General features: G+C 35.1%; 1 long non-coding RNA gene across 1 annotated transcript in view; it reads right to left on the reverse strand.

The window, feature by feature from the left end:
• Positions 1-13,521, reverse strand: part of LOC120182514 — a 22,451-nt gene continuing 8,930 nt past the window's right edge. The window contains exons 2-3 of the long non-coding RNA XR_005521840.1: positions 3,475-3,481; positions 1-30 (exon numbers count right to left, since the gene is read on the reverse strand). This is a non-coding gene — a long non-coding RNA (uncharacterized LOC120182514). The remainder of the gene's footprint in view (positions 31-3,474; positions 3,482-13,521) is intronic.

A 13,521-nucleotide genomic window follows, 5' to 3' on the forward strand; every position in this document is an offset into this window, starting at 1 on the left:
GAGTAATGCGACAATTTGATTTACAACATCCTTCTGAGATTGAGCCACCTGGTCCCTCATATTGCTTTAGATGTTTTCCAAACAAATTTTCAGGCGCTTCTGGGCCTCTTCAAGTTCCTTCAGTTTATATTTCATGTTCTCTTTAGCTTTTCCCCAAGTAATATACGAGTGATAAGTACTTTTACTAGGAACCAGTATATATTCGAATGAAAATATTCAATTATTAAAAAACTTAATGAATGAATATATAAATGCAAATAGATATTTGTAATGAAACAATAAAATACAAAATTAATGAATACAAGAGGTATTGATATCGGAAAGTAAACTACCATAGAATAACTTTCGAAATGAAAACAAAGTCTCATACACCATGATTTCTCTCTACAAGTACGATCTAGCCCTCCTACTCAAAGCTACAAAGCAATCAACGACAAAACTCTCCGGCTGCTCTCTGAAACTAGGTCAATGAAATGTTCAACTATCTTAGCTTGGGCGGCCAACTCTCCCAAGTATCAGGCGACCTCGCTCATCTGGATCAATGCTTCAATGATGATGCACTCCTTAGCAGTATTTTGGTCCTCGTAGGTGTTTATCGCCTCTTGTCTCTTGTCTTGGACTTCACTAACGGCATAATTAAGATTGGAAATATGCTCCTAGCAATATTGTAATTCCTCCTCGAGACCTTGAACCTAACGACACAAAGAAATCCTCTGCTGGAGGCTCTCACTAAGATACCTCGGCTCTCGAAACAAATCATGCTCTAACTGCGTGATGTACCTCATGAACTCAATGTTCTTAGCCCGAAACTGAGCTAACTGCTTATCACTTCTCTCTCGAGCGTCTTGTATCCTCATATTCAGATTCGTAATCAGGCCAGCCTTATCTTTGTTCCTATGGATCCAAGTATGAGTGATCCCTCTTTGTATCCCGAGCTCAGTCTCCTGATGCTTCCTCTCGAGGTCTAATCTTATATTATCGACCTCCAAGTGTTCGATCCTCTGTGCCTTGACATCAAGCTCTGCCAGTAGCTGACTCACCTCAGCCTCAAAATCCTTCAACACAGTGCTCATTTTCGCTTTCTGTGCCTCTAATTTGGTGACTTGATCATTCACCTTTTGAAAGCTCTCTACTTAAACCCTGAATCTGACGACCATTTTCCTTAGACTTTATGATCTGGCCCCTCATATTCTCTTCCAACTCCTCGACAATCTTTCACTGGCGCTCAACCTCAGCCTCTAACTCTTGAACCTGACACTTTTCGATGTTTAACTCTTGGGTCCACTGCATTGAAGTTTTGCTGAATCCAACTGCTGCCTTCATCTTTTGCAAACTCTTGTAGTGTTTCCTTAGGTCTTTGTGATCCAACTCGAGTTGATCATTTCTTTTTCTCATCATCTCAAACTAAGTTGCATGAAAATCAACATCGAGACTGCCACGGATCTCTCATACTCAAGTTGCTCCAACTTCGTAACCCATTTGACTATTTCAACCTCAAACTCAACCCTAACAATCTCAACCTCTGATGGGAAGACCCAGATTGCTTCCTTCATAGGAACGACTTTGCCCAGGTCTAGAAGAGGAACATTCTCATTTGCTCGAGTGTGCCTCCACCATTCTTAGTTCGGCATCACCATAATGTCAGCTGGCTCTGTTTGAGTGTGAAATGTCTTCTTCTAGGACTCGATTGCCTCGCGAAGGCTCTTTTTATAACCATTTCCCTGGAAAGTAAAATCAGAGGTAGAAAGTTCGAAAGTAGCTAGAATGAACTAAAGACCCCTAAACTACCTCAATGCTAACAATGGTGCGTAACATGCGGCTCCCCAAAGTCCAAGCAGAACAACCCAATCTCTATCACCAACTTTGAAAAAGAACTCGGACTGAATATGCCACGAAGCATGCCAAACCATGTCTGAATCCTAGAGATTTCGAGTGCTCTCATCCAAGTATCTTTGTCAACATGTGGCCATTTCTACTCCAGAAATTCCTTTAAAGGCGAATATTGAGTGCTGAAGTGGTGGTAAGACACCTTCTCAATTTTCCAGAAGTGACTGCAGATTCAGACGTAAAACAATTGAGCACTCCCAAAAATCAGCTCCCTCCAACTCGTCGACAAATATCTAGGGATCGAAAAGTCCCAGATAAAATAGCGGGAGTTGGGTTTATTTTCCTTACCAACTGATCGACCAAATCAACTACAACTGCCTCGATGTACCCCAAGGCAATTGGGATGATAACTAAACCATAAATCCTTAAGGCTAAAAGGTACAACCGAACTTGCTCATTCGGATAGTGGATCAGGACTTATTTAATGCTAAGTTAGGTGATGCCTTCACCTTCACCCTACTGTCTGGTCCGAGACGTGACCTACTCTTCGTGCACTCTGACGATCATAGCTAACTTGATACGGAAGGGCTGAGGCTTGATTGATTTGGAATAAACTTAGTCCTCCTGGATCCCCTCGATACGTAGAAAAGCGGTGTGCTCCTCCAAGATAGGCACCAAATCCATTTGATTACTGGTGAAACAATGGTAACCCGAATTCCAAAACTGAATCAGAGCTCTCACGAGATCATCCTCTACCTCGACATCTAGGAGGTAGGCGACATCACTAAAACATTGCTGGAATTTCTTCATCATCTCGGGTTGCCACTTCTCCCATATCTTGTGCAGATCAAACATATCATTTCTCTTCAAAGAAATGGAAGCATACTCAGACAGACTGGACACGTGACCGGTTGACAAACTATCCCCCTCTCCTTCTGTAGAGCCTCATACCACAGGCATACTTCTACATTAGGAACTATCTGATTAACGTTCTTGTTTTCCATCTATAGCAAGCCTTCTATTTCCACAGTCGACTAAAGAACCAATACCTCTGTCTATGAATGATGCAATAAACACAAAGAAAGTGAAAGCAAAGAAAAACAATGGTTAGTATCGTCATAGTAATAAGTAAAATACAATAGTAATAACTAAAACAATAGTAAAACCTAGTATGTATGATTTTCTAGTTCGCAAGCAATGGCATAAAGAAAGAGATAAAGATTTAAAGTTGAATTCTCCCATGTGTACTTAATACCTACGGTGAAATTTCGGCAGAGTTTCACATCGGGTGGATCTAAGGTAAATTAGATGCATGGTTTCGGCTCTAAAAGGGTAAGGTACTCGAAATTATTCTCGCTGATGCCCCCTTGGGCAAGTTAGACCCTCGATCCTCACCTATTACAGGCTTGCGGGTCAAGTTAAATTTCAAAATGGAGCATTACTCTATGCCTGACACGAGGAATAAATTCCTACGAAGACATAGGTACTTTGGACCCTAAAAATTACTCGCTAGTTCTGTACGGAGAATAAATTCTCATAAAGACGTCACTTTCACTCTCACTCAAAAGGACAACTCGGGTATAGAGCAAATTTCATGAATGCAGACGTGTAGAGTGTGAGGAGAAATACACAAACCTTTAACTAAACAAGCGGTCTATGATTTAGAGATTTTGAGTTCGGAAGTCGATTACTTTTTGAGAAGGATTAACACCCCCACAACGCCCAAAATTGGTACCTTTAATTATTAATTTATCCTTATATCAAAAATTAAGAAATTCGAATATTTGTTTAATTAATGAACCTTTTATTCCCTAAAATATTTTAAATTTAGAGAGATGCATAATATTCTTTATTTCCGATTAAAGAAGAAACTAACCCCTAATTGAAATTAAGGTAGTTATTTCTTATGTTTTAATCGAAATAATGAAACATTGTCATCCTTAAAAATTAAAGAATTAATAAGTTATTAAACTCTACAAGAAATTCAAAAGTGACAAATTAGCCAATTTAATATTTAAAAGAATCAGGACGTTCCTTGATTTAAAGAACGAAGGACAAGCCTTTGAATAAGGCAGACAACTTGTCCTTAGCAATTTAAATGTAGGAATAAACCTCTACCATTTCGTTAAAAATTAGTGAACCTATTTAATTTTCGCGGTAACCACTTGATAGAATATTTATTTATTCGAAAAATATTGAAAAAGAATGTCTAGTTATTTTAAGACCACCCCTTTCAATATTTAGGAACAAAATAATATTCTTTATGAATTTGTGAATTTATGTTTATATGTTTCTAATCAAATTTTATTAAAGATACTAAACCTAAGAGGCATTACTAAACTTATTGATTACTAATTAAAGAGCCTAAACTAAGGCTTTAATTAATAAATAAAGCACTTAAAATCTAAGGCTTAATTAAAAAGTCCAAAGACTAATTTAATATTAGTGATCAAATTAAAAATATTGAAAAATCTAAAGGTTTTATTTAATAATTAAACAAGTGACCATTTTAAAAGATTCACAAATTAACAATTGATATTAAGAATTAAACACATCTAATAAAGGATTCAAGGCAATTGGAAAGAAAATAATGACTAAATTGAACTCAATAAAAATTTGGGATACAAATTACAAACAATTAGTGACTAAAATAAAATAAATAGAAATTTACGGAAAAAAAGCAAAAACATGCTAAAAGTTGAGTGTTTTAATGACCAAAAATTTTAACTATAAGACCCCAAAAAATTAGGAAAAGCCTCATTTTTACTCTTCAAAAATTCTCCTCCCCTAAAATCCTCTCAACCGAAAAATGCCCAAATTCACCATGTTCTTCCTTTGTTCTTCATGTTCATCCATTATTCATCAAAAAAGCACATACTAGATCCTACACAAACACCAAAACTCACCCAAAATTGGTTTTCAAAGATCAAACACCCATATTTCTTATGAAATATCAAATGTTCATCTTCCAAAACCAAGTTTGATACCCTAAAAACACCCAAAACTAGTTTTTTTTAAGATCAACCCGAACTTTTCCCTTAAAATCTCAAGAACACCCAAAAACCCAAAACCAGACTCTTCTTAATCCTTAAGCTTAAAACACTACCCAAACACCCAACATCAACACCCCAACACCGATCGGCCACTTCCCCATCACCAAAACCAACGCCAACTGAAGCTTCCATCGTCGGCCACCTCCGGCCGACCACCTCAAAACCCCCAAAAAAACACATATTCAAACCGAAAATAAAAGGAGACTCACCCTACAAATCTTGCTTCCATCCGGCGATGGTAAGCTTTCCTTCATTCATTTCTTTCGAGCTCTTGATGATTGCTTTAGCTTACTAAATCTTGTGTGTTTAGTGATAATGGATGAAACCCATTTATATTGTTGATTTTTTTCTACTGTATTAACGACTTCCGCTCAAAACCGTTGAGAAACGGTTGCAACGGCTTCGAATTCTATAACATTTAGAATCTTTTATTTTTTTCTAATTTTTCATGATTTGTTTTTGCATGATTCTAACACAAACAACAATAGAGCTTTTGATCTATGTATTTAGCATTAATGAAAAGATATTATTGTTTTCTTTTTAGTTTTTTTTTTTGGATTTCTATGTAATTAAGGGGAGGAAAAGAGAGAAAGAAGAAAGTCATCCATTATAATCCGAAAGAGAAGAGCAATAAAAGTAGTTTTTTTTTTTGTTTAAAGGTAATTCTTCTTTAATTTTTTTGTGTATTTTGTTTCAGTCATCTCGACATTTGCCTTTGTTTGAAAATTCCATAAGATAGATAACCAATGAATAAGAAAAATACTATCAAATAAATTTTCATAGATCTAGTTTTCTTTGAGGTTTTTCGATGAAAACTAATGGTGGATTTTGAATGAAAAAATATTTTTTTAATTTTATTTTTTATTCAAAATTTGAAATGAATAAAATAATTAATATTTTGCTATATTCAATTAAATGACCCAAAGACCCAATTTAGACCGTTAGGGGATCCACAGATTTTATAATTGGTAGGGTAAAATCCTTTCCTCCGCCTATTGAAGTTGTTTTAAACACTCAACTTGGTCTCTTTTTTATCAATCATATTTTTTATTCCTTTTAAATTAGAATTTCATTTTTATTTTAATCCACTTTAGCCTTTTTTTCTTTTTTTAATATGTATAATTTCCGTTTTGATTTTAATAATTTATTTTAATTTTCTTAATCTATACGAGTGTTTCCTCTTTAGCTTATGTTTTTTCCTTTTTGTTTTTCCCCCTTCTGTTTTCATTATACTTTTTTTATTTAAAGTCTTCGTCTAATATGATTTTGTTTCCTTGTCTATTCAAAAAAAAATTCCTTCAATATTTCCTTTTTTCTTTATAATTATGATCATTTATTTATTTATTTATTTATTGAGTGTCTTGTATATAATTATTCCGCATAACCTTTTAATTTCTTTTATTTATTTATTTATATTATTAATTCCATTATTTTTTTATATATTTCCGTTATATTGGTAAGCCATTGATAATTTGGAAACCATTACAATTAAGTTCCTACCCTCCTAAAATTTTTCGTATAATTATTTTTAGTACACTGTCAGTTTTAAAATTAATAGAATTAAACTTTAACCCTAAATTTATTTGATTTAATTATTTTTAAGGCATTTGAATTTAAAATTAATGAAATTGAATCCCTAATCTCTTAATTTTTATGGTTAGTTACTTTTTAAACTTTATTTATTTTTAAATTAAACAATTTGCCTCCCTCATTGTTCAATTCGGGCTCCGTCTATGTGCGCAAATTAGTTCCAACTTTGGCCTTTTTTAGATAAAACCTTTTGAATTATTTATTTATTTTACAATGGTAAATTCTTAAGAGGTAAATAAGTGGATCATTATTTAATTGGCTCAAACTTTAATTTTCATTATCAAGACAATTCGTAACCGTGTTAATACTGAAAGGACATGTGGGGTGTTCAACTTTCTCCACACATAATCGAATCTTCAACCCTTCCATATAAGTCTCTGATAAGACGTAGATATGGTAAATTTTATGTATCCGACTTTACCTAATCCAAAAGGCGGGCGATGACTCCAAAAAAGGTTAAATCATTCACTTTAAGTTGAGATTCAATCTCGATGACACCCGAAGGATTGTTCCGACAAAGGGTGCTCATCATTCTTCACATGTAACTGACTCTTGAACCCTTCAAAGTGAATTTCTGGTAAAACAATGACCCGGTAAAAAAATTATTTTAGGTATCTAACCTTACCCAATCAAAAAAGATTTGTGACAAATCCAACAAGGTTTGTGACAAATCCAAAAAGGTATGGGGTATATTCGAAGGCCTCTCTATTTCACGGGAACCCAGCCTACGACTGGTCATTGTGGAGTTAGATAGCAAGGAAGCTATGGCCGCAATTGTTGTTGAACTGGAAGTTTGAGGAAGTTCTTCGATGGTGCCACACATTCGAAATTTCATGAGTCAGGATTGGAATTTCAAGTTTTCTTTCACTCCTCGCGAGAGCAATAGATTGGCAGATGAAATGGCCCATTTGGCGTGGGATCATCCCTTCGGGTTACACACCTTCCAGACACTGCCCTTGAAGTTGGAACTGTACTCGCGATTGATGGAGCTGGTGGTGCTTCACTGCATGGCAGTGAAGTTCAGTTCCTATTTGTGTTCTCTTCTTTATTCAAAAAATAAAAATAAAAATATACTCGTTTGCACATAGGCCTAAACGCCTTCGGCTCTATGAACCAACCTATCAAACCCAACACAAGGACAATATCAATTGTTAGAATTCGATTAATTTCCTTTCCTAATGACAGATTATAATTTTTTTCCTAAGTACTGAAAATGTCCAAGAGTAATCTTCATGAGAAAACTTCTACAATCTAATTTGAATATAAATATATCAAATTTATATTATTTCAATGACTAAAACTAGGAAAAGAAAATGCTTAAATATATTTTTGGTGGAACTACCCTACCTCAATATATAATATCCACAACGGATTTAGACTATTCCAAATCGAGTTCATATTCATAAGAGACAACTACTGCAACCTTGCTCAGTCCAACAAGTGTTGTATTTAGGGTTTTGAAGGACTTAAGCTACTTGAACTCAATTCGGTTAAAACTCGATCGAGTTCATATTCATACGAGTTAGATTGAGCAAAATCCAACTCAATTCGATAAGTTCACAAGCAGCTCGTTAACGTTTTTATATAATTTTGTAATAGTTTGGTGATTGCATGCAGCAATGAATAGAGTGAAGAGATGATAATTTCTTTATTTTTAGTATTGATTATATATCCTTTAACTTCTTTTTTTTCTTAAGAATATTTTTAATATGTCAATTTGATGTATTTGTAGATTGTTGCCTTAATTTTAAAATGTTAATTGTTGTATTTAAAGATTGTTATTTTGATATTTAGACTTTGAAATTACTTCATACACTCTTTGATAATTTTTTAGTTAAATTTGTTAATTTATATTTCTATTTAAGCTCTATTTTAGTAGATTTTACCTATAGTTAAAAAAATATAAAATTTTGAGTTTAACGAGTAACGAACTTAACGAGCAATTAGTCAAGTTGAGCAATTAGGTTTTTTAACGAGCACAACTCGAGCAAAATTTTAACGAGCAGCGACTTGAGTCTAGCAAAAGAATTTTTTTAACGAGCGAGTCGAGCACTACCCAACTCGCCATCAACTCGCTAAACAAGCACCCCTAGTTGTATTTATGCGTAGATATTACAGACAAATAGGAAAGAAAGCTTCATGAAATTCGAGTATGGGTCTTAAAAGACACAATCTCTGATTTTTATCTCTGCCATTCCAACAGACAATTAAATCAAAATTCCAATCCATAAATTTCTGATAAAGCCAGTAATGTCGTAAACAAACACCTCAGGAAAATGGTTAAACTTTTCAGCATACATGAATAAACACAGAGAACATCATAAAATCTCAATTGTTTGCAACATACAGGGTAAATTCTTCAACAGAAGATAACAATGGAGTCTATAAATACTTTTTTGCTAGGTTGCGAACTTTCGTGTCGAATGCGATGATGTAATCCGGGAACCAGGCAGGTAGAGTGGATTTAGAAGGATCTGCACATTGCCAATATTTTAGTGCCTGGAAAATCAGTCCAAATACGCAAGATACACAAAAATTTTACAGCAAACGAATTAGGTGTTACTCCTTGTACTTGAATGAAGTTTGGGATCTAATCTTGTAATTAAAAGCTTAAAAATTAAGGGTAAAGTATACAAATGGTCCCCTGACTAAATACATTGTTTTCTTGAATCCCCTGACAATTGAAAGTTACAAAATGATCTTCGACTATAGGATGTTGCTTTGTTGAGTCCCTGAATATTAAAAGTTACAATATGGTCACTCGACCACTCATATATTCCAAACTCATCATTTCTTATTATATAATTAGCGGTTGTGTGAGCTATACATTAACTTGATGATGGAGATATGATAAAATCTAATCTCAGAACCATTTCAGTTATCAAATTAACGTCCATCTCAGTATGTCGTCAATTTTTAAGAGAAAATGACGATTTTGGAATATATGAATAGTCGGATGACTATTTTGTAACTTTTAATAGTCGGGGGACTCAACATAGCAATACCCTATAATCGAAGGACCGTTTATAACTTTCAATAGTTAAGGGACTCAACAAAACAATGCTCTATAGTCGGGAAACATTTGTGTACTTTACCCAAAAATTAAATCCTCATACTTTTTTAATTTAAAAATCCTAGTTTAATAGTTGACGCCGGTAGTATTTTTAGTCAAAAAGTAGCCTTCAATAACACATGCAATCATGCCCTTATTATGAACTAAATAAGCATACATGATATTATAATGAGCAAATTTTGACAAAAAATACTAACGGAATCAACAATAGAACTGGAGATCTTTTAATCAAATGAAGTAAAAGGATTTAACTTATAATTTTTTAAAGCATAGGGACTTAATCTCAAACTTTGCTACAGTACAGTCACTGGCAGCATATTCTGGCCCAAAAGTTGCATAAGTAATGTTTTCCAGAGCCATACATATACAACACGAGTATGCCCAGCATTCAAAAGATTATATGTCGAACATGGACACTTTAAGAAAAAAATGAAGAATCAGACAACTCAACTGGAAAGTCTCTAAGAACAAATAAAGAAGATTTAATACGGGAAATCAGCATACAGAGTGGATTAAGAAGGATCTGCCCATTACCAAGATATAAGAGTATGAAAAATCAGTCAAAACGTGAAAGAAATGATGGATTTTGTCACAAAAATTACTGTAGAAAAACTATGTTACCTGACTCAAGTGTTAGATACATGTGCATGTACTATATGAATATGCTCATTTTTTTACATGTTTTTAAACATTGAAGGATATTGGAATATTAGAAAAAGGAATAGTTGAAGAAGAAGAGTATTTTATTAAGCAAAAGTCTAATACAAAAGAACCCTAAAGCAGGTTTATATAATGCACGGTTATCAACACCCATGCAGCTAGGCTGTAACTACTCAACAGCTTGCGTAACAACCTAACCTCATCAGCTAACAGCACAACCCACGTGAACTGTAGCTGACGTCACTGAGTATCCTTCAATAAAGGATTATATCTCGTATCCAAATCTGAAAATTAGTGCCAGACTTAAGGAAAATGAAAATTTCAGGTAATTTAGTTAAAACAAATAAATGGTATAGCATGATTTAAGAAAATTTCGTATGATGCTAATAGAAAAAAAAACATTAAAATGGGAAAAGATACACAAAAGAAATCTTTTGAGCAGTTTCCTATGCAGAATATACAAGACTTATATAAACCTTTTTGAGTAAATCTAAAGCAGCCTTCGGAATCTTGTAGTGCAGGCTTGAATTGTTTTATTAACAGGCGTCCACGTAATGTAAACCGAGATTGTATCAAAGAAACTAACACATCCGAACAACTAAAGCATTGCAGACGAAAACAAACAGTACACCAAGAAGAGTGAAAAAAGAATCAACAAAGACCTAGAGGAAGTTAACCGTCAACATGAAAAGCATTTCGAAATTTTCCAAGAGAAAAGGGTTAACAGGAGAAATGGGAGAAGTAAATACCTTTATATAAATCTCATAAACCTCTTGGAAAAAGCTCTTGATTCCATCTTCATTACGAGAGTCATGAAGTAGCATAAATCGTGTCTGCATGATTAAGTCAAGGAAATATTAAATCAGAACTAGCAACAGGAAAACCGAAAGGTATATGTAACATAAATGCTACACTCAAGCTTTGAACTGCAAAAACAAGTGGCCGAGAACAATGGTGTTACATTCAAAGGTTAAGGATCGAGTCACCAGACGATCCGTAAGGATATCTACTTCAATTGAGGGGGCTTTCCCCTTGTTATGATTCCTGTCACGAGAGTTGCCTATGATGAATGGGTGGAACTCATCGAAGGGACCTTCCAACCTTAGTCTCGTTAGAAAATAGTCTTAGACCTATGTAATTAACTTCTCACTTAATCTTTACTGTCACCGATCAGCCTCTTTAAATAGAGGTTACATAGGTTTACTTGTTTAGATAAAAGACTTAAACTAAGGAAATTAAAAATAAGAATTTTAAATATAGAAAGAACTCCTAAGTGCAAAAGTAAAATATTATTTTATTTTCTAAAAATAATAATTAATGCAAATCAAAGCCCATCCTTGATTTCGCACGTCCTTTGCCTCCCATATGTCTTGTTGACAAAGGCATCCGCAATAAATGAGCATGGTGGTAAAGATGATAGAATATGAGAATACCGATTGTCTCATTTACTGATAGGTAGTAAAACAACGATAAATCTTGATGCTAACATACTGCTTCAGCATGTCGAGTCCAACAATGGCATATTGAAACCTATGTGACTTGAACTTGGGAGTGAATGATACACTGTGTCTGACACGGATATGTTTAATTTTTTTTTCAAAGTTTTCTATGTATTTGAAGGGTATATTCCCCTACTCATGTCCAAATAAACATTAGATGGATCTATTGGGAATGGCGAATAAGGCGAGAGGATCTATTGGGAAAGACTGTGTTACGATTATCATCTTCAACATTCCAGATTGGAGGATGCGAGGAAAGCTATTTTTTGTGCTGATAGATCTAGGATTCAAGGCAACAAAGTTAGAGTTTTTATGACGAGATTTAAACCTCATGAAGCTTTCTGGAGAAAAAAGTGTTATGTTCCAAAACAAGCTGTGGCCAAGAGTAGAGCGGAGAATGTTATTGATGCTCCCATTGTCAGTGTTATTGATGAGGATAAGTTATCTACCCTTAAAGTTAGTTTGGTAGGTTAGTGCAAAAAATTTATCAAAATGAAGGAGTTGGTTGCTATCATGCACAAATAAAACATATTGCATCCAAGAATTATGAGACTTAGTGGATTAGCAATTTTAATATCATTTGAAGATGAAGAGAATATGCTTTTTACTCTAAACAATCAGTCTGAGGCGTTGCAAACCTACTTTGAAAAAGTGGAAGTGTGGTCGGAAAATGTTCGGTTCAACAGTCGACGGGCTTGGTTATCGTGTAAAGGATCCCACCGTTTGTGTGGAGTCCTTCAACTTTCAGAAACATTACAGGAAATTGGGGTGACCTCATTTCCATAAAGGAAGGAACTTTGAATCCTTGTTCGTTTTATAGGGCTTTGATTCAGGTAATTATGAACCAACAAGCTCGAGTGGAAGAATATGTAGAATTGATAGTCGGGGATAAGACTTTTTCAATATTTGTTTCAGAGTTTGATCCTTGTTTCAACCTAGTATCTGTCTAGGAAGATTCGTTGTGTTTGGATGTGGCAGTTGCTTACCCGGGTTCCGTGGTGGGCGAGCTTGGTGGTGGCTCGGCTGATAAGTCTCTCGAGCTCGAGATAGGTGCCGGATTGCCTTCCCTTGTTAATATTGATCCCATTCACATGGAAGTTGTTCAAACAGAGAATCGAGAGCTCAAAGATGGTTTGAGTGCTGACGATAGATCGTGGCACCCAGTAGCTGCGAAAGCAACTGTTGGTCCCCGTTCTGAAGAGGAATTGGCAAAGGAATCTGATTCCCAGGTAGCTCGTTATGGGGCACCCGCGCTCGTTGCCTCGTGCCAGAGGAGCAGTATTTCTAAGGCGGTGGAGGGACCCTTATTATCGCACGAGGATCTTTTAGTGGATTTTAGTTCCAGTGTTGTCGGGTATAATTTAGAGTTGGCATTGTCTCCTTATGTAATGCGCATGCACAAGGTGTAGTATGAGGAATCATGTCAGAGGAGCTGCTTTTCGATAGTGGTGGAGGAATTTAATAATTCGTTGGTGGGTTCTGGTATGGAATTGGCTGCTGGTCACGTGGAAAATGCTTTAGATGGTCCTTCTTCGCCTTTGGATAGGACGATGATCAATGGTTATGTCGTTAGTCCGAATGTAGAGTTAGGTTCTTTCCTAAAAGAGGATGAAGGGACTTTATCTCAGTCTACTGTCGAGCGTGATTGTGAGGAGACGTTGGTTCAGCCGTCCTGGTCCTTTACCAAAAATTTGAAGTTGAAGAAATTTGGATCTATGCTGGATATTCAGGGCAAAGTTCTATCTAAAGCTGAGAGGAGAAGAAGAGATCTTGCGCATAAGAAATTCAATTTGAATAAATCGGATCTATTATTATCCGA

Source organism: Hibiscus syriacus, unplaced genomic scaffold, assembly GCF_006381635.1.
Source record: "Hibiscus syriacus cultivar Baekdansim isolate YM2019G1 unplaced genomic scaffold, ASM638163v2 tig00112674_pilon, whole genome shotgun sequence".
NCBI lineage: Eukaryota > Viridiplantae > Streptophyta > Magnoliopsida > Malvales > Malvaceae > Hibiscus > Hibiscus syriacus.